The sequence below is a fragment of the Pipistrellus hanaki genome (assembly GCF_964339955.1).
Source record: "Pipistrellus hanaki genome assembly, chromosome: 1".
Taxonomy (NCBI): Eukaryota; Metazoa; Chordata; class Mammalia; order Chiroptera; family Vespertilionidae; genus Pipistrellus; species Pipistrellus hanaki.
In genome coordinates this window covers 174,715,000-174,736,231 of record NC_140503.1, presented here as the reverse complement: position 1 = coordinate 174,736,231, position 21,232 = coordinate 174,715,000, and the positions used below count along the sequence as shown (strand labels likewise).

Sequence of the window (21,232 nt, the reverse complement as noted above, 5' to 3'; positions counted from 1 at the left end):
GCTTTCATGTGGCACTTTACTCTCCAAATTGCTATATACTATACACTATTACTTAATGTCTCTGGCTCTCATCTCATGTTCTTACCTTAATTCAGAAATTGCCAACATTTGGAGTAAAAATATATGTATATACTTTTAAATACATATATTTTTCTCAGTTAAAAGAGCTAAGCTTCAAATACTGGGATAATATTTCTTACCATCCTAAACTTTAACAGGCTTTCTGTCCCAAATATAACATACAGGGAAATAAATCATATGATACTCTGAGCTATGTCGTACCAAGATACACGTTTTATTTTGAATCACAACCACAGCAGTTATTATCCTGATTGAAAACTGAAAAAGAGGAAACAACTTTTTTCTTTCTTTTTAACTTCACTTCTTCCATTAGGAGTCCTGTCCATTGCATGCCTCATACCTTTAATTGACATGTCAAATATTTTTGAGCTTCTGTAAGTGAATTACTGGGAATACAATGGTGAACAGGATAGGAATAATCCTTGTCCTAAGAAAATGTGTATGCCAGTGAGGGATACTGGAAGTTAAGGATCTTACATTTTTGTTCTGAAGAGTCTGAAGAAGTCTTGTACCCAGTTATCAACCAAACTTTTTCATACAGTTATGGTGCTAGCCTCTCCTACAAGCAAATTTTAATAATGTTTTGTTTAGCTCAAAATATTCCTGAAAATTTAACTGACTCTGAAGTGACAGTATGACCAGCTTCAGCACACTACTGTATAGCACCCTGATGGGCCGGGATTAAGGAATGAGTAGAGATGAGGAGCTAGATGAAATAAGATTAGACAACAGACACCATAAGGTAGGCTTTAAAGGAAACCAAAATAATGATGAGACATGCAGTGTGTGTGCATGAGCACAAGAAGAGTATACATACAACTGTGCATGTCTGTAAGTGTATGTGTTTTGGAAAAAAAAAGGTTGGTGAGTATATGTGTGCGATGAATGTAATGAATCAGTGGAGAGAGCATTTAATGAAACAAAATTAATGACATTACATTGCTAGTTTGCCTTTGGGTCTCATTTGGACGAAATCATCTCACTCTCATCACATTGCTAATAATTCATAGCTCCTTTGTTGTTATTATTGGTATTAGACATAAAATGAGACATTAGATGTAATGCACTTAACATACAACTACCGAGAAATTAATCAGAGGTTGAAATTTAGCTAGTAAGCAGTCAGTACATGGATTAATTTTTTTCATATATCCATATACTTAGAGGGAATAATTAACATTATTTAGGGCTTTCCTCTTTCATCTTCCCTTCAATTCCAAAATATTGAGGGGTTTAATTTATAATCAGCTTATTCATTCAAATAGGGTTGGGGTTTTTTTTGATTTGTTTTATTTTGGTTCTTGTGTAATATTCTGCACCTTATTTTACAGAGATTTGGGACTGACAAAATATGAGTTAAATATTAAGGAAGTAACATTGAAATCAGCTAATAAGCTCTTCTTTTGCTCTGGGACATAGTTCATGTATTTTTTTTCCTTGTCCCCACTTACTAAGAGCTCTGCCACTCCATTCATTTGGACAGTTAGAAAGTACTAATCATAAGTTAATATTCAGATTATTATAGCAAAGAAGAAATTAATTATATACCTACTACACTGCTAATGTTCTGTGAGTAAGATTAATAAAAATGGGTAAAAAAAAAAACAAAACAAAACAAAAAAACCAATTCACTGATTTGAGTGAAAGAAGGAAAATGTCATGTTTTCCCACATAGCTCAATTAAGCTCTTAAGAGGGTTAATCTCCACTTACTAACCTTGTTTAAACAGATCCTAAGATCTGAGCCGGTAAGAGATAAATCATGGGATTTATTGCTTCCAAATATAAGTCTACTAGAAGCCTGGTGCACAAAATTGTGCACAGGGGAGGGGGTCTCCTCAGCCCAGCCTGCACCCTCTCCAATCTGGGACTCTTTGGGGGATGTCTGACTGCCGGCAGCTGGGTAACCCTCTCACAATCCTGGACCACTGGCTCCTAATCACTCACCTGCCTGCCTGGTCACCCCTAATTGCCCTCCCTGCCAGCCTGATCACCCCTAACTATACCCCTGCTGGCTTGGTCAGCCCTAACTGCCCCCTACTGATGGCCAGGTCGCCCACCACTGCTCCCACCCTGGTGGCCTGGTCACTCCTAACTGCCCCCCACCCTGCTAGCCTGGTCACCCCTTTCTGCCCTTTCTGCTTGCCTGGTCACCCCTCATGGTCCTGCTAGACTGTTTGCCCAACTCAGCCTGCTGTTCAGTTGTTTGGTCATCCCTCACTAAAACCCCTGCAAGCCTGGTAGTAGGCAGCCATCTTATGAGGGCATGATGGTCAATTCACATATCACCTCTTTATTATATAGGATTTTCTGGCCATAGTAATTTTCTTAGAGACTTTATATAGATTCTTGAAAATTACTTATTCTAGGAACTATTTGTCTAATAAACTCAGCTAGTTATATAAAGGCAGTTTAGTAGAATGGGTTAAGAATACAGGCTTTTGCATCAGTCTATGTGGATTTAAAAGCTGGCCTCATGATTTACTACCTGGATGAACTTCAGCAGATTTCTTAATCATGTGTCCTCATTTCTTCATCCGTAAAATGGAGATAATAATAGTACGTATCTCAATAAAAAAAACTGTAAAATTTATTTGAGTTAATATTTATAAAGTACTTAGAACTGTACTTGAGGCGTATTAACAATGATGTGATTATTGTTATGATAATAAGCAATCAAGTAATTGCTTATTATTGAGTTTTATCTTTGATATCTCCATCATTTGTATATAATTTATATTCCCACCATCACCAATATAGTTCAGTACCTTATTGTTTTCGATTAATAGAATTATAGGTGCTACTTGATGGAACTTCTGCCTCTCATTCTTCATCAAGCATTTTTAAAGTTCATTCTATAAACTTTTAAATTCAAATTGTACACAACTGTCAAATATTCCAAAGTGTGACTGTGATCATAAGAAAATACTGTTTAAGCATAAATGGATTCTTACTAGACACAGAATCCTATATAATAAAGAGGTAATATGCAAATTGACCATCACTCCAACACACAAGATGGTCACCCATTTGGTCAAAGATGGCTGCCCCTATGTGGACACAAGATGGAGTTTACAAGATGGCCAGTATGGAAAGGCAATTGGGAGGGACCAGGCCTGCAAGGGAGGGCAGTTAGGGGCAATCAGGCCAGCAGGGGAGTGCAATAAGTGGTGACTAGGCTGGCAAGGGAGGAAAGTTAGGAGTGATCAGGCCAGCAGGGGAGGGAAGTTGGATGTGACCAGGTCTACAGGAGAGGGCAATTGGGTGTGACCAGGCCTGCAGAGAAGGGCAGTTGGGGGGAACTAGACCAGGAGGGGAAGACAGTTAGGGGCAACCAGGCCAGCAGAGGAAGATAGTTAGGGGAAATCAGGCCAGCAGGGGAGCAGTTAGGTGTTGATCAGGATGGCAGGGGAGTGATTAGAGGGATGAGCAAGCTGGCAGACAGAAGTGGTTGGGGGCAATCAGGCAGGCAGACAAGAGGTTGGGAAGCCAGCAGTCATGGATTGTGAGAAGGATGTCTGACTGTCTGGTGGGATCAGGTTTAAATGGGCAGTTGGACATTCCTTGAGGGGTCCCAGATCGGAGAGGGTGCAGACTCGGCTGAGGAACACACACTGCCTGCCCTTGCAAGAATTTTGTGCACCAGGCCTCTAGTAAAATATAAATAACTTTGGCCCTAGCTGGTTTGCCTCAGTGAATAGAGTGTCAACCTACAGACTTAGGGGTCCCTGCTTTGATTCTGGTCAAGGGCAAGTAACCTAATTGCAGACTTGATCCCCAGTAGGGAGTGTGCTAAGGGCAGCCAATCAATGATTCTCATCATTGATATTTTGTTTTTATCTCTCCTTTTCTCTTTCTCACTGAAATCAATAAAAAATATGTAAAAATATAATAAAATAAAATGTAAATAACTTGGAAAGCATGAACAGCCCCTCAGTGGTTTACCTCAATGTATTTCCCATATGCACTTATTACTATTCCCTCATATAGAGGATAAATTCCTAACCAACCAAAATTAATTAGTATTTACACAACAAAGGTGTGTAGTTATAAAATAGTGTTAAATTTCTGTATTCAGTTTTGGACACTCAACTCATAGCAATTTAAACACAAACTAAAAAATAAGCAGAGCCAAGAGGTAAATTAAAATACTGCTATGTAAGCAATGGAAAGACCAATGAGGAGATTTCTGATCCGTAGTCAGACGCGTTATCCATTGCGCCACTGGCCCTGTACCAATGAGGAGATTTCTAAGTGATGTCATTATGTTATTGAAAGGCTATTCTCTGAATTGGGAATTAGATATGAGTATTTAGAATCCTAAATAAATAAATAAAAATAAATATGCCTGCCGAAACCGGTTTGGCTCAGTGGATAGAGCATCAGCCTGCGGACTGAAAGATCCCGGGTTCGATTCCCGTCAAGGGCATGTATCTTGGTTGCGGGCACATCCCCAGTAGGGGGCGTGCAAGAGGCAGCTGATCGATGACTCTCATCGATGTTTCTAACTCTCTATCTCTCTCCCTTCCTCTCTGTAAAGAATCAATAAAATATATTTAAAAAAAATATATATGCCTCTATAGTTTAATAATATCTAAAATTCAATTTTGTCTATCCACTCTCCATGTTCTTTATTTTTTTTTAAATATATTTTATTGATTTTTTACAGAGAGGAAGAGAGATAGAGAGTTAGAAACATGGATGAGAGAGAGTCATCGATCAGCTGCCTCTTGCACACCCCCTACTGGGGATGTGCCCGCAACCAAAGTACATGCCTTTTACGGGAATCGAACCCAGGACCTTTTAGTCCGCAGGCCTAAGCTCTATCTACTGAGCCAAACCGGTTTCGGCCATTTTCTTTATTTTTAAATAAATTTTTGAGACGGAAAGTATGTAAATAATTATACAAAAAATATTATTATGCCAATTCACCAGTTGCAAGCATTTTTACTTTCTCTCTTTCTTTATAGAGAGATAGGAAGAGGTTAAAACGTGGGTCTGTATGCATTGCTGAGCCTTTGAGAGTATTAAAGGCTACTATCCCTTCCTATATGAAAAGAGAAAATGCTCCTATACAGACATATATAATATTGCTTAAAATGGGCCAGATGGATCCTATTTAAGCACACTTTATTTAAGCAAATCACCCAGGCAATTTGACTCAAATCTCTCTTTTCTCAAATTCATATCACTTGAACAAAAAGTATTTTTAAAAAACTTTAAGTAAAAAAAAAAATTAAATTAATCTATGAGATATAGTCTATCTACAGATTACTTCTATTGTTAAATTTTTTTTTTGCTTAACTGAAATTAGTCTCCCTCTATATTCCATCAGCACCACTTATTAACTACTAGTTAACAATCATTTTATGTTACATAGTTTTAAAAACTATTCCTACTGTAACTTTTTTGTATGATTATTAGAGAATTCCTAATAATTGCTTGTTCATGTAGAAAAAAGCTATACAGAGTTAAAGGTTCTATTTTTTATGACTCTTCAACATCTTTTTTATTCAGATCTATATAGAAAGTAGAACAAATAAAAAATTAGCAACGTTCAGATTTTTATAAATATTTTTCATAGTATTTAATGCTAGCGTGTTGAGAAAAATCTTTCTTCTTAAATTGCTCTCTATAAACCCATTAGTTAAAACCACATTTGAACTTTAATTTTGCAGCTCAACTATTTTTTTGGTTAGATAGGAATTTACATATATGATGCTTCTTTATGTGTTTATTGGTGTCTGTGTGTACTACATTAAGTTTATTCTGTGTGATCCCAGATTTATAGCCTCTGAGAAATGTGGAAATAAAAATTTAAAAATCATATAAATATACTTATAAAATCATATAAATATACCTATAAAATTATTTCTAATGGTCTTAGTTATAAAATAGGCTTTATTGAGAACTACTAAGTCCCTACTATTACTGGTATTCAAATATAAACTTAGGGATTTGGATTTTTTAGGAGAGAAATAACAGTATAAAGATCACATAAGTAATTAGAATAGATTTTCTTTAAAATCAGTCCCATCACTTAGATTTTTTTCACTGACTGGTTAAATAAAGCTATTCTTTTCTCTGTGAAATTCAATTTCCCTAGGAACAATGGCAACTAAGTTTTACAAACTCATTAGTTCAGTGCGGGAGAATAACTCTGTATGATATAATTTCACCTTTTTACATTATATAGCAATAATTGCATTGTGTGGTCAACACCAAAGTTATTTTAAAAAATATTCTTTAGTTATACCTGTTCAAGAGAATTTGAAAACCAAGTGATTTAATTTAGTTCATAGGAATCGTTGCGTGTTTCTGACTGAATTTAATCATATTCCCTCAGTGACCATGAGGAGGCATGTTAAAGTGAAGTGTGATTAAGTGAAGTGCTCCGGTATTGAGAATACATGATGGGGTGTGGGAAGTGTTAATTCCTGTGTAGTAAAGGCATGATCTATAACATCTAAATGTAATTTTCTTGTAAAGTCAATGATAAAAACCTAGAGATATAATCCTGCAGAGTAGTCCAAAAATCAACTAATAGGCTAAGTAGGGTAATTTATTTTGATTGCACTTTCTGGGAGAATGTGAATTTCAAAATGAGCATGATTTTCCAAGGCAGTATTAACAGATTGTTCCCTTTGGCCTAATCTGATAGATGTGTTGTAATAATCAGTTAAATAGAGAAGAAATTAAAAAAAAAAAAACAACCTTAAAAATAATCATTTTATTATAAGAACTAGTTTCATATGCATAGTATACTATTTTGCAAATTAAAAACATTTTTACTAAGGATATAATTAATATTATTAACATTTTTATATATGGAAATATGTACTTCCAAAATGGGCAAAGCTATAAAATATGAACATGTGCTGTGTTGTACATTCAGGGAATTTGAGTTCACTGGGATAACTAAATATTATTATGTTGATCTTTGATAAAGTTGTGGAAATACAAGGACTATCTGTACCATTATCAGAAAATAATATATTTTGTTAAAATGATTTAGTAGTGACAGAAATTGTGTTGACCTGATAATTATCTTTGAGAAGCTCAACAATAATCTATATTGTCTTCAATGACAATGATTTAGCGTTAAGAGCAGATATTAATTTTCTAAAATGTTTTATAGCAATAATATAATCTTTTAGAGCTATGTATGTTGGCAAATGTACATTTCAGAGTTGTGCATGTTCTGATCAGAGAAAAAAATCATCTTGAATTATCAAGAATGAGAAGGGTTTCAGTAAAGTGAAAATATTGTGCTAATGTATGAATTTCCTGTTCAGGAAGGAGAGAGAGAAAAGGAAAGTGAGGGAAATGACAGGGAAAGGGAGAGAAAGAGAATGAATAGAATTTTCTAAGTGTTAAAACATAAAATTGGCCCTGGCCAGTTTGGCTCAGTGGATGGAGCATCAGCCTGAAGACTGAAGAATCCCAGGTTTGTCCTCAGTCAAGGGCATGTACCTAGGTTGTAGGCTTTTCCCTGGGGCAATGAATTTATCTCATATCAATATTTCTCTCTGTCTTTCCCTCTCTCTTGCACTATCCCTAAAAATCAATAAAAATGTATTCTTGGGTGAGGAAAACAAAAAAGTCTCTTAGGTTTTTTTTTGTTTGTTTGTTTGTTTTTGTTTTGTTTTGTTTGTGTGTGTGTGTGTGTGTGTGTGTGTGTGTGTGTTTAAAGTAAAATTGGACATACTAGTATATATTTAGGGGAAATAATTACTATCAAGAATAACTATAATTCTCATAACAACTGAAATTAGATACTGAAAGAAAACTATGAGTAATCATTTGGAAATTCTAAGTAATGCAGCTATTCAATCTCGGCCCATTTGAGTATATCTTCTTCAAACAAACTATCTGAAAATATAGGCATTAGGGCCAAATCTCAATGGAGCATGGCAGAAATTCATAAGAATAAACAGCATCTAAATGAGCTTATGTCAGAGTAAAGAATTTATAGCTTCTGTAAATGAAACATATTTGGCTTAAGAAAAATCGCACTTACACAGTAATGTTTTAACATCCAGACAGATTTCATAAGGTTAGGTTTCAGCTGGATATACACAAAGCCAGAATATATTTAGAACTCTATTATGTATCCTTTTTCTTTGTTTTCTTCATTATAACTCATCACTTTATTTATGCTTTCTTAGCTTAAACCAAACTCTTTGGTATGCTTTCCATAGATTAGACGATGCATAAAAATATTAATTTCTTTACTATTAAACAAGAAAATAAATGAGTGAAAAAACCTGATGAACAAGTAGCTGCCCCGGTCCCTATTGACAATGTCTTCTATGAAAATCATAGGAGAAAAATATCCTATAAAAGATTTTTTGCCACACACGTAACATCAGAACTTAGCAATACAATTCCACTGACAAAGAATGTAGAATGTAAAATAAAAATAAACTTCCAGGGAAAATGGTAGAATTCAAAGTAAAGAAACAAAATATTTTTTAAAAAGGGTCTTATAACGTATTTGTCTTTTTTACTGTTACTTCATATGATTTTGAGATTTTTTTTTTTTTTAGGAATTTTATAAATGCAAAATGTAACTCCCTGGCACTTTATCTCTGGGTGGGGCATATTGGTTTTTTTTTTGCAGCCCCTGGGCAGTTTCCCAAAGAAAGTCATAAGAAGGCATGATCTATTTAAAATAAACAAATCGACAAAAGCAAGAAGAAGGCCTCGGATTTAGTGGATGGGGTCAGGGGGATGGAGAAGGGGCACCCACAGTTGGACAGTAACCAATTAGAATGCTATAGATTACACTTTCCAGGCACAAATTCACTAGCGTAATTCTCCTCTGTTCTCTCCTTCCAGTCATTTTGCTCTCTGTTTCTGCATCTAACTTTCTTCCACTAATATCATTTCCCCTTCTCAAATTTTATCTTTAACTAGAAATTGTTCTCTCAAAATGACTCTTCCTCCAAAAGAAAGTTTGCTCTTTTTGAACTTTTCTCATCTCTCTCTCAACCTCACAAGTGACACCAAAAATTAATGAAAAAGTCACAGACCTGTGCTGTTACAATGTCTATGTTAACTAAGGCCTGTAACCCCTGGTGATGTCACAGGTGATTAAAGGAGATGCAGGTCACCTTTAATTGACCTCTGATGATGATCAGCATGGTTAGTATCCTGTTTCACTTGATTCCTATTTCTAGTATAGCTAGGATTGGACAACCTGAACTCTATTGCCTCCATTATGCAAACCCAAGAAGCTATCTACACCCAGCAGATAATATTTGAGATTATTAAACTGGTGTGTTCCTTTATTATTTAAAGTATATTTTAAGGATGTGATTATTGTTCTGATAGAATTTGAGCTGGATTATGGAATCTTACCCATTTCCTGGTATTTTGAGCCAATTATTTTAAGACACAACATTGGAAGTCTGAAGGAATTAGGATGCACACATGAAAACTAGAGTAATGACAACTTAATCCATGTCTTTTGTTTGCAAGAATCCCACAGAGAGAGGGAAAATTTATTTTCAAAAAGGGATACATAAATGACATATAGGTACAAAAATCATAGTATAACAGACCTCCACTAGACATTAAAGGTAGTTTCAGGCAGTCAACTGAATACAAAGGACTTGAGTCCACACTGTATTCATGAATGATCAGAGAGGCCAAGGTGGCTAGAACACAGTCAAATAAGAAGAGGAGGAAGGGGAAAAAAGGCAGGGCAAGATCATCTAGGGCTTTACTTTTACTTTTAGTTTTAGCAGGTTCTGCATTGTACTTGCCCCACTCAAATTTATAGTTTACAAAGCCACTTGGTGTCTTTCTAAGATGCAATTTACCAATAAACTCCTTGGCTTAGAAGCATTCTGGGATTTTCAGTCACTTACAGGGAACTTTATGTAACATCAAGGGTAGCCATGACTTGCTTTCTGATTATTTTCCAGTAGCATATTCAGTCATGCAGTACTTTGTATCTTATGTTTCTGAAGATTCAAATTAGTTTGGTGTTTTTCAGTATACTATGCTACTTTATTAGCATTTACTGCCAGCAGTATGGGAGAGCAGCAGGTTATCCACAAAAATCTGCTCTTCCCCCACCATAAGCCAGCTGCCTATATTGGGTAGGAGGACAAAGATTACTTGGGGAAGTAGGAATTACATGCTTCTGGGGAAAGCAGGCTACAAGTCATGCAGGCTGGGGGTGGGAGGGTCAAAGGAAGTTGGGCACCTCTAGGCACCAGGGACCAGATTACAAGTAATGAGGGCTGGGACTGTAAAATGCAGGTACCTCCTGGACTACATTGTTTCAGCCACAAGGTTGTAAATCTTTCCATATTGATAGGCAGTTTTTGGGACAGGAGGATGGACTGCCTTCTGATGTTATCTCTATGTCCCAGGGCATTACAGATGATTATGATGTTTTTTAGAGAGCACTGACAGTGACCAATACTTTTTTTTTTTTTTTTTTAATTCTCACCCGAGGATATTTTTCCATTAATTTTTAGGGAGAGAGGAAGAAAGTGGGAGAGTCACAAAGAGAAACATCCATTTGAGGGAGATACATCAATTGGTTGCCTCTCGCATGCACCCAGGCCAGGGATGGGAATCGAGCTTGCAGCTAGGTATGTGCCCTTGACTAGAATGGAACCCAGGACTCTTCAGTTAGTAAGCTGATGCTCTATCTACTGAGCTAAAACTGCCAGGGCTAGAGTGTTGATTTTTAAGAAAATAAGAACAAAACAAGAATAAATAAATAAAACTTTTGGACACTTTCTAAGTGTCATGCCCTGTTTTAGGTGATCTTTCTTTGTTCACATTTAAATCCATCTTTTCTGGCCAACACACTATTTCTCACATTCTATTTTATATATTACTAGAGGCCCAGTGCACAAAATTCATGCACTGGTGGTGGTGGTGGGTTGTTCCCTCAGTCCAGCCTGCACCTTCTCACAGTCTGGGACCCCTCGGGGGATGTCGCAATGATGGTTTAGGCCTGCTCCCGTCAGTCAGACATCCTTAGCACTGCTGCGAAGGCAGGAGAGGCACCTGTCACTGTCTCTGCACTCACCAGTTGTGAGTCTGGCTTCTGGATGAGCAGTGCTACCCCTGTGGGAGCACACTGACCACCAGGGGTCAGTTCCTGTGTTGAGCATCTGGCCCCTGGTGGTCAGTGCATGTCATAGTGACCGATCCTTCCACCTTTCAGTTGGTTTGCATATTAGACTTTTATTATTTAGGAGGATTTCTTTACCTTATCATTTATGCTTATTATGTTGGCTCCTGATTATACTGCTTTTTCCTGTTGAAAAATAATACCAAATATTTTTTAAAATAATATCTTTATTGATTTCAGAGAGGCAGAGAGAGAGAAACATCAATGATGAGAGAGAATCATTGATCAACTGCCTTCTACACTCTCCATACTAGGGACTAAGCCAGAGACCCAGGCATATGCCCTTGACTGGAATCAAACCTGGGACCCTTCAGTCAGCTGACACTCTATTCACTGAGCCAACCCAGCTAGGACAGGAATACCTAATCTTTTAAAAATATATGAGGCCCCTGACCATTTCTGCTTTATATGCTAGAAAGAAGTCTCATATTTTAAAAAGGCAGGGGGATGGAGAAGAGGAAATAACAATAAACATTGTATTTAAAGTTCACTCTAATCGATTTCTCTTGCTTTTCTTAGAACATAGAATTGCATAGCTCCTCCTCTTTGAATTAGTGAGTCATGTGATTTTTGGTCAAGTTTTCATGTACAGGTTTAGATAAAAATAGATCTCTCCACTGACCAACCAGCATTTTTCTATTGATTTCTTATAAACTTATTGCTTTATAACATATACCCACTAACTATCTTTTAATTACAGGTATATTGCATTCTTAATTGTGTGTGTATGTGTGTGTACTTGATGTATTTTTAAATAAACATTTAGAGTAGTAATATGTTCAGACAGATAGCATGATACAGGGGCAATAAACTCTATATAAATTACTGTGTTTTTTCTACTATAAAATTATTATTTTCATCCTATTAATATCTTATGAGTACTAAATAATTTTAAAATTGAAGTGTATTCTTTTATTTTTTGGCTAACAAATATTTTCGTTAAAAATATAATGATGCAGCTGTACAAAGAAGGATCTCTTACCCTTTGAGACAGAGTAGAGTATTATGCTAAGTGAAATAGGCCAGTCAGAGAAAGACAAGTTCTGTATCACTTAATCTTACATACATTGAGATATTGATATGGTATTCAGTTGCATAATTGGGTCTTCAAGATAATTTTATAATATATGCTTTAGTATAGATATATTTTTAAAAGCTAAAACATGTCTTAGAAATTTATAATGACTTTAATTCTTCAAATATTTCATTTTAGTATAAATATTTTAAATATTTGCATATGAATCATTTAGAACATGTTTCTATATTTATTAGTTTATTAATAAATAAATAATAAAATTGTTTTTTAATTTCAGGTTAAATTGACACTTTCTATAATATGCTTTTTATAATTTTCTCAAGCATCAATTTTATTTTTAAATACCCATTATACTTATACACTTATTACATCATCACAGAACTTATATATTTCATTTCTATCTTTCAATGAATTTTGTATTCCAGTATTTGATATAAAATAATTGACTTCTGTACTACCAAATCCCTCTCCCTCTCTCTCTCTCTCTCTCTCTCTCTCTCTCTCTCTCTCTCTCTTTCTCTCTCTCTCTCTCTCTCTCTCTCACACACACACACACACACACACAATGAGTTAGTACACACACACACATACACACACACAATGAGTTAGTAGCTGCTCTTGGAAATAAAGCTTATTTTTCAAAGCTGGAAAAAACATATGTTTTATTTTCTGAAAGAGTTGAAAGCCAAGGTTCACATAACATATTTTGATAAGGTTTTCAACCTAAGATCGAAGCCAGACTCTAGTCCAAATCATGTAATTTGCTCCAAAACAATTTTACACTCATTGATTTCTTTCAGTTTATTTTCCTCAGCTACAGTTTGTTTTGGCTACTTAATTTTCATCTTGTCAATCTTTTAAAATTTATGTTGAAACTCCATGAAGTTTTGTTCTAAATACTACCCTAACAATATTATAGTAGCTATATACTTTTAAAATGATGTATAAATTCAAAATATTTAAAATGTATTGGAGTTTCCCCTTTTTTTTAAAAAAAAGTGAATTTCACAATTAGCTCATAATAAGCAAGTAGCAAATCAATTTTTAGATGTAAAGATACCATCTTCCTTATATTATCTTTCCAGTTCAACCTAAACTGAAAATTAAGAATGTTAAATTTCTACTATAAAAGGCACTATAAAAGTCTATGACATTATTATTTCTAATATATAATACTTTACAATATTTTGTATTTCTATATTCAATTATAATCAGTATGTCCTTAGCAGGATAGCATTTTTTTTTTTGTCATTTGAAGAATGATCAATAACATCATCAAATTTAATTTCCATTGGAGAATATATTGAGAAGGCAGTGCTCATCATTATAGCTCCAATGCCAGCACTAGTTAAAGATTAAGTTTAACTTGGAATGATTGAGATTTGTCTTCAAAATGATCTTATCAAATCATATGTCATGAACTTCCTTTCTATTTAAATATATTTTTATTGATTTTTTACAGAGAGAAAGAGAGAGAGGGATAGAGAATTAGAAACATCGATGAGAGAGAGTCATCAATCAGCTGCCTCTTGCGCACCCCCTACTGGGGATGTGCCCGCAACCACAGTACATGCCCTTGCCTGGAATCGAACCCGGAACCTTTCAGTTCGCAGGCCGACGCTCTATCCACTGAGCTAAACCGGTCCCGGCTGAACTTCCTTTCTAAAACATAACACAACTGAGTTCAAATTAGTTCCTGATCATAAAACATGCTTTAATTATTTATTCTTAATAGCAAGGAAAAAATACAAAATACATGGAATTTCTTTCTGGGATATCACAGTAGTTGAAAACTCCAATCTATTTTTCTGCCAGGAATTTGGTAGAAAACAAACATATCAGATATAAACAAATGCCCTACAATATCTGACAATTATTTTTAGGAGAGAAATAAGACATTGTTATACAGATGTGGGTATATATAAATTACATGTATGTAAAAATTATCTATAGATTTTTTTCTACAAAAGCATTTGTCAGGTATTTGCGAACTTTCTTTCTTTCCTAGCAACCAGCCTTAGCCTTCTGTACTTACAAGAGAAGTTAAAGATGTTATCACATTCTAAATATCTAAAATCCATGGTATTTATTGGCTAAACTTAGCTTCTTCATGATTTTGAGCACTTATGTGTTCTATCTAACCCTTCTGGCTGCCTGCCTGCCTGATTGCCCTTAATCACCTTTGCTTGCCTCTCTGATCGCTCCTAACTGCTCCCCTGCTCGCCTGACCACCCCTAACCACTTCTGCCTCGCCCTGCACCCAGGACCTAGGATTCCCTCCTTTGGCTAGTCACAGGCACCCAGGATCCAGGCCAGCTTCACTGGGCTAGCCACAGCTCCAGGGGATTGTGGGTGGGCAGCTTTGCCTGGGCCACAGCCTCGGGCGCCTAAGACCACACACAGCCTGGCTGGTCCAGTTCCTCTCTCACAAGTTCATTTGTGCCTGGCTGTTCCCCAATCCTCTCTCCGCAGTGTTGAATGTCTGAGCAATTATGGCATGATGGCGTGATGACCGTTTGCATATTAGCTCTTTATTATATAGGGTAGCTATATCCCAACAAGCATTTATGTTAGTATACTAGTAGAGAGAGTTCCGAAATAAATATTCAGCTTTGTTTCATTTGCTGGTGCCTCATAAGGTAGAACCAGAGAAATTGTCAGTTTGAAATCTAGGAATCTTCTTTATCTAAATAGAAGAAAGAGAAGACTGGGAAGCAGTTGAAAATCTGGTATGAATTATTCTATCTATAACCTTCATAAAAGGGGAAGGATTTGGGTTAGATCTATATAATCTATCATGTGGGTCAGCACATAACTATTCTGATTTATGTATTTGAAAAGTGTTTATTGAGCTCTTCTTATTTTCCAGTGAAGGAAAAAAAGACTCTAGTTCTAAAAGAACATACATATATGATCACAAAAATCAAACAGGAATATTGGAGAAAGAGTGAAAGGAGGAAGACCTTGGATAGGATGGTCAGAGGGAATTAGAACCTTTGAGAATAACTTAATAGTTATAAAAATCCATACATTTGAGGGGTTGGGCAAAAATTCAAAGTAAATAATAATCCAATTTAATTTCTTTAGGCAGAATTAAATTTCAATTATATGAGAAACAGAGAGGTAGCTAAGAGATGTGGCTGAAATTAGATAAATGATGAAGAGAATCATGAAGGCATTGGCGAAGATAGCAGATATAGAGGATTGGAAAGGATGTTAGAAGGAGGGTTAGTGAGAAGAGTTTAAGAAAGGTTCTAAGACTGAGCAGTTTATGATAGATGGTGTACCACTAGAGTTGTGTAAACTAGGGAGAGAGAAGGTTTGAAATGGATAGACATCTGTTTTGCACTGTTATAGACTAAACTGTACTCCCCCCCCCCCCCCCCCCGCCCAAAGTTCACATTTTAAAGTCTTAACTCCCAGCACCTTAGAATATGGTTGTAATTGGAGATAGATAATTAAGGTAAAATGAGGCTGTTAGAGCGGGGCCTTAATCCAATACAACCAGTATCCAATGTGGCTATTGTCCTTAGATAGATAAAAAGATAGACAGAGATGCAGGTACCCAGAGAAAAGGCCATGTAAAGACAGAGCAAGAGGGCAGCCAACTGCAAACCAAGGAGAAAGATCTCAGAAGAAACCAATCCTACCAGCACCTTGATCATGGACTTCTAGTCTGTAGAACTTTGAGAATATATATTTCTGTTGTTTAAGGTATCCATTCTCTGATATCTTGTTATGGCAGCCCTAGGAGGCTAATACTCACAATTTGCATTTGAGATACTCAGTAGGAAACCCATGAAGTAAACTATTGGAGTGAGGAAATGCTAGGGTGAAAGTTCAAATTTTAAAGGTATCAGCATTTAAATAATAATAATATGTCAGCATCTATAAAGACTGTCTATTAATCTTCATATAGTTTTGAAGATATAGTGGCTAATTATATTACCGAAATTTCAGCTAAGAGATAATCTCTGAAAAAAAAAACTTGCTGGTTCTGCTCATTATCTCTTAAATGACATTGATAGGGGAAAAACACTAGCATAGAACAGCGTTTTTCAACCGCTGTTCCGTGGCACACTAGTGTGCCGCGAGATGTTGCCTGGTGTGCCGTAGGTGCAGACAAGACAAGAATTTTATAATTTTTCACTATTTTGTTTACTTAATATTTCATAATAAAGTAATTATAAAATACTTTCTTTGTGTTTATTTGATTCCTATTCAAGAGAATTACTTTATACATAGTCAATATAGGCACAGAGTTAAATTTTTTAACATTTTCTAATGGTGGTGTGCCTCGTGATTTTTTTCATGAAACAAGTGTGCCTTTGCCCAAAAAAGGTTGAAAAACACTGGCATTGAATTTCAGTTGGAAAAAAAAATCAAAACTTTACTCCCATACTACATAGATAGAAGGGTGTCAGTCTAGGAATACTGATTGCTTATAAAGATTAGGTAAAATAGGAAGTCTGTTTTAGGCTGCTGCCATCCATTGTCAGTGCTATCATAAGAGTGCATCAAGGCATCAAGGAAGACTGATGAACCTTGAGCTTTAGCAGGGCTAAAAGCTATGCAAGGATTGTTCTGTGTTGAGACAGTGATGGCTGGAAGCAATTTCCTGACATAATAGCCTCAAAGTAAATCTTTACTGATCTTTACTCACCTTTGAGATAGTCTATCTGCCACCTGTTTACCATGCTTACCTGAGGGCAAGATGCATATCTAAAATTGAATAAAAGCTGACAAGGCCAAGGTTTCAGTGAGCTTCTCCTCTAGAGAGAGGTTTCCACCTGGCCTTCTAAATCCATATTTCTTGTCTAGTGTTTTCATTTGTGTGCGGCCCCTTCTTTGGATCCTGAACCCTAGCCATGCTGGATGTGGCAGGCTGCATAGTCATTTTGCTATCAATTTTAATGCTTTTAGTGACGACTTATATTCTATTATTTCACACAGTCCCCTTGACTCCCTAATGTCTTATGTTTGTGTAAATTACTTCATCTTACTTGCTTGTTTTCTTGGTATGGGTGAATATTCAGCCCTTTTGTTAAGTTAAATTTTCTTCTCTATGAATTACTCCATTACCAGTTCATCCTCCATTTTCCCTTCCCCATACTAATACTAAGAATTTGCATCTCTTCCTCAGCTTGTTGGGGTGGGGACAGGCTGGGAAACAGTAAGGCACTATCCTCATTAGCTGCTGCCCAATGAGCACAGTTGTAAAAGTGATCTTATCCTACCTTCCCAGCCAAGCTTTAACAAGAATTTATTCAAAAATTGTTTTTCTCCTCTGGATAGCACCATTGATAACAGTTTTACATAAGCCATGAAGTTTGAATTATCTGCAATTTCACTGCTATCAGAAAACAATATGATTCCATGCTTCTTTTTTTATTCCTTTGGTTTTATGAATAAGTTCAGAATATTAACAATTTTCTAAGGGTTCAAAAAAGCTTCTTTGTAAATAAAAATTAGAGTTACCTTTCTTCAACATTTTCCATTATTTTTTTATATCAAAGATTCCATTGGTGGGTTGCTAAAGCATCCCTTTGTTATAATTGTTCACACCATTGGCTTATATAACCCTATCGCTCAAACAGTCTGAATGTTATTGCTTTCTATCTTCCAAGTCGAAAACCAAGCTACTATACTTTATGTAATTTTTGAAATTTGAAAGGCTTAATAATGTATCAAATTTCTCATACTGTAATTTGCATAATTGAGATTTGTCTTGTGTAATGTCATCTAAGTATTAATGCACTACACCCATGGTCAGCAAACCACGGCTTGAGAGCCACATGTGGCTCGTTGGCCCCTTGAGTGTGGCTCTGCCACAAAATACCATGTGTGGGCTCACACATACAGTGTGATTGAAACTTCATGGTCTATGTACAGAAGTTGGTTTTCAGCCTGGGCAAGTCTATTTTGAAGAAGTAGTTCTAGCCACACTCAAGGGGCCAAAGAGCCGCATTGTGGTTGGCTAGTCACAGTTTGCCCACCACTGCACTAGGCACAAGGAGTTCTGAATGTTTTTTTTCTGTTTTAACAAAGGTACATCCAGAAATAAATAAGGATAAACAAAATAGTACCAAAGAGAAATCTAGACATTTTCCTATGAATGTTAAAGATATTCCTTTGAGATTTCTGAATAATTATTAACTCAACAGAACAAAAAATCAGAGTCAGATTTTTTTGATCATTGCCTAAGACATGCACTATAATTCAAGTGGGCATTAAATGTTGAGTTATAGAAATTTGAAAACCTTTCTATGTTGTTCATATTATAAGAATGACAAAGACTCTCTTAGTTATGAATTAATTATTAATTTACATGATTAAATATTTTTGGACTGATAAGTTATAAATAATTGACATAATCAGGCTGCTTAGTTTTTCTCCAGGAAATACATCTGCTTATTTTTCCTTCTTCTCCTGAGGCCTGTTACCTTTCTCTCCTGTCCAGCTCTTCCTAGTTGCCCAGAAAAACATATCAGAAAAATATAGTACAGATGATTTTTGCTTCAAACCAGTTTTCTCATCTTGTCAGATGTTGCCTGTTGTTAATTATTATTTTCTTACTAAATCATCATATTTAATCATTTTATTCTGTTTGCATATAAAATGCAATGCCTTTAAAGCAACTCTTAAAAATCTAGCTGTATTACAATGACAACAAAAATCTCAACTACAGTCCATAAGACTCAGTGAATTTCACATGAAGTAAATCTCTCTATCATAACATACTGTTCCTCCCTCCTCTTGAGGCCCCTGGGGTTAGTTACAAGGGGCTTTGTTGTGTTTTATATCAACGTAATTGCCATCGTATAGCATCTCAGATTTATTTCTATAGAATGCTTGTCAGTGAGGACAGCCTTCATTTTCTGTTCTCCTTGGCTATTCAAAATTCAACACTAAGCCTGAAACAGAACAGGCATTTTCTTCAGTAGATAATAGATGGTCTATAAAGGACAACATCACCATTTCTGTTCTTTTTAATTTCTTACTTTATGTTATTTTTTTTTTTAAATCCTATCTATGAAGAATGAATTCCAGTGAGATAGTAAAAAAAGAAATCTATAATAGGTATAAATGAAAAAAAAAAGTTAGAGGTTTTTGTATTTCATAGTGTGTGTTATAGTTGCTTCTATAAAAAATACACCTATCCTTAAGGCAATAATGGTGCTATGTCAATATTTTTGTTTCTTTATTTGTGTGTATGGATTGCTGACCCCTCCAGAATTGTTCATTCTGTGTCTCATGGTATTGTGCCCTAGTGCTTATTAGTACTCAAATTTCTCTATAAGCCAGCTGAGCCAGCACTATAGATAAGAATGAACACTGCCAGTGTTGTTCAGTGGTTAGAGGGTTGGCCCCAGCACTGGAGGATTGTGGGTTTGATTCTTGGTCAAAGGCACGTGCCTGAGTTGCAAGTTCAAAACCAAACCATGGTGGCAGGGAAGGATGCAGGAGGCAACCAATGCATGTTCTCTCTCTCTCCCCCTCCCTTGCTCCCTTCCATTCTCTTTAAAACCAATGGAAAAAAATATCCTCAGGTGAAGTTTAACAAAAAGAAAGAAAAGAAATGAACATTGTCTCTGTCTTCAAATATGTCTACTCAATATGTATATGTACATAGCAAATATATCTATACATTTTTGAATATTTGCTACTGGTTCTTTGTAGGAAGAGCCTGAGTAACCTTCTTCTCTCAGGAAAGGATGGAACTAATTCCTTTGGAAAAGTTTTATTCAAATAATTTTAACATTTCTTCCCTAAAATGTCTCCTCTAATGTTTCTTCATTCATGAAAGTACTTTTAGTTCTTTTTCTTCTCCATACTTTTTAAAAAAATATATTTTATTGATTTTTTACAGAGAGGAAGAGAGAGGGATATAGAGTTAGAAACATCAATGAGAGATAATCATCGATCAGCTTCCTCTTGCATACCCCCCAATGGGGATGTGCCAGCAACCAAGGTACATGCCCTTGACCGGAATCGAACCCTGACCCTTCAATCCACAGGCCAACGCTCTATCCACTGAGCCAAACTGATTTAGGCTCTTCTCCATACTTTCAATAATTATTATTTTTAGAGAGATATAATTTTTCTATTTAAAATGAACTATTTTTTTAACAATTTGGTGTTTTTTTTATTATAGTATATTTACAAGGTTCATACTATGTGATGTTGCCTTTATATCAATTTTTTCCATTGATGCTTTTTTTTTAATAAAACAAGTCATTTTGCCTTCTAGAACTCACACACACAACCTCAACATGTCCTATACTTTGCCTCAATTTCATTGCAGTGACTGGAATCTGATTATCTGCTGCGAGTATAATTCCTACCACAGCTTATTCATTATCTTGTATCCCACCTATGTTAGTGGTAGGGAATAAAGGTTACATTCTCTTCACTCCTGAATGTAATTTTATGATCATCACTGCTCCTCCCTCACATTAAAAGCATTTGTTGTTTTGAACATTATGACATCTGGCTCTGTCTAATCCTCCAACTGTTCAATTTTAGTCACTATTATTTTACCAAGTATGTCTTATCTCCCTATCATTTTATGGAAAAATGTGGTTCGTAGCATGAATGAGTCCTCTGCACTCTAAATTAAGCCATTATTCTGGTTGACTAGCACAACTGAATGGATTATGTGTCCATCACTGTACAACACAGCACACATTCTCCTGCTCTCCAACATTACACACGCTTCAATGCCATCCCCTAAATGTTCTTTTCATAATTTCCTTTCTTCTTTACGAAGATTAATACACATTTTTTTTCACTCCTTTCAAACACATGGAGAACTGCTTCTTGGTAGAGTTCCTGTTTCAGTTATTCAAAGAGTAAATATAAAAAAATCAAATAAAAACGTTTTAACCTTCTAATACCACATATAAAATACAGGTTTGACTTAATATTAGGCTTTGTCTTCTTTCCCACCTTCTT

General features: G+C 35.6%; 1 long non-coding RNA gene across 1 annotated transcript in view; it reads left to right on the top strand.

The window, feature by feature from the left end:
* LOC311625855 overlaps positions 1–21,232 on the top strand; it is a 956,586-nt gene that overhangs the window by 132,584 nt on the left and 802,770 nt on the right. The window contains exon 2 of the long non-coding RNA XR_014795571.1: positions 3,272–3,322. This is a non-coding gene — a long non-coding RNA (uncharacterized lncRNA). The remainder of the gene's footprint in view (positions 1–3,271; positions 3,323–21,232) is intronic.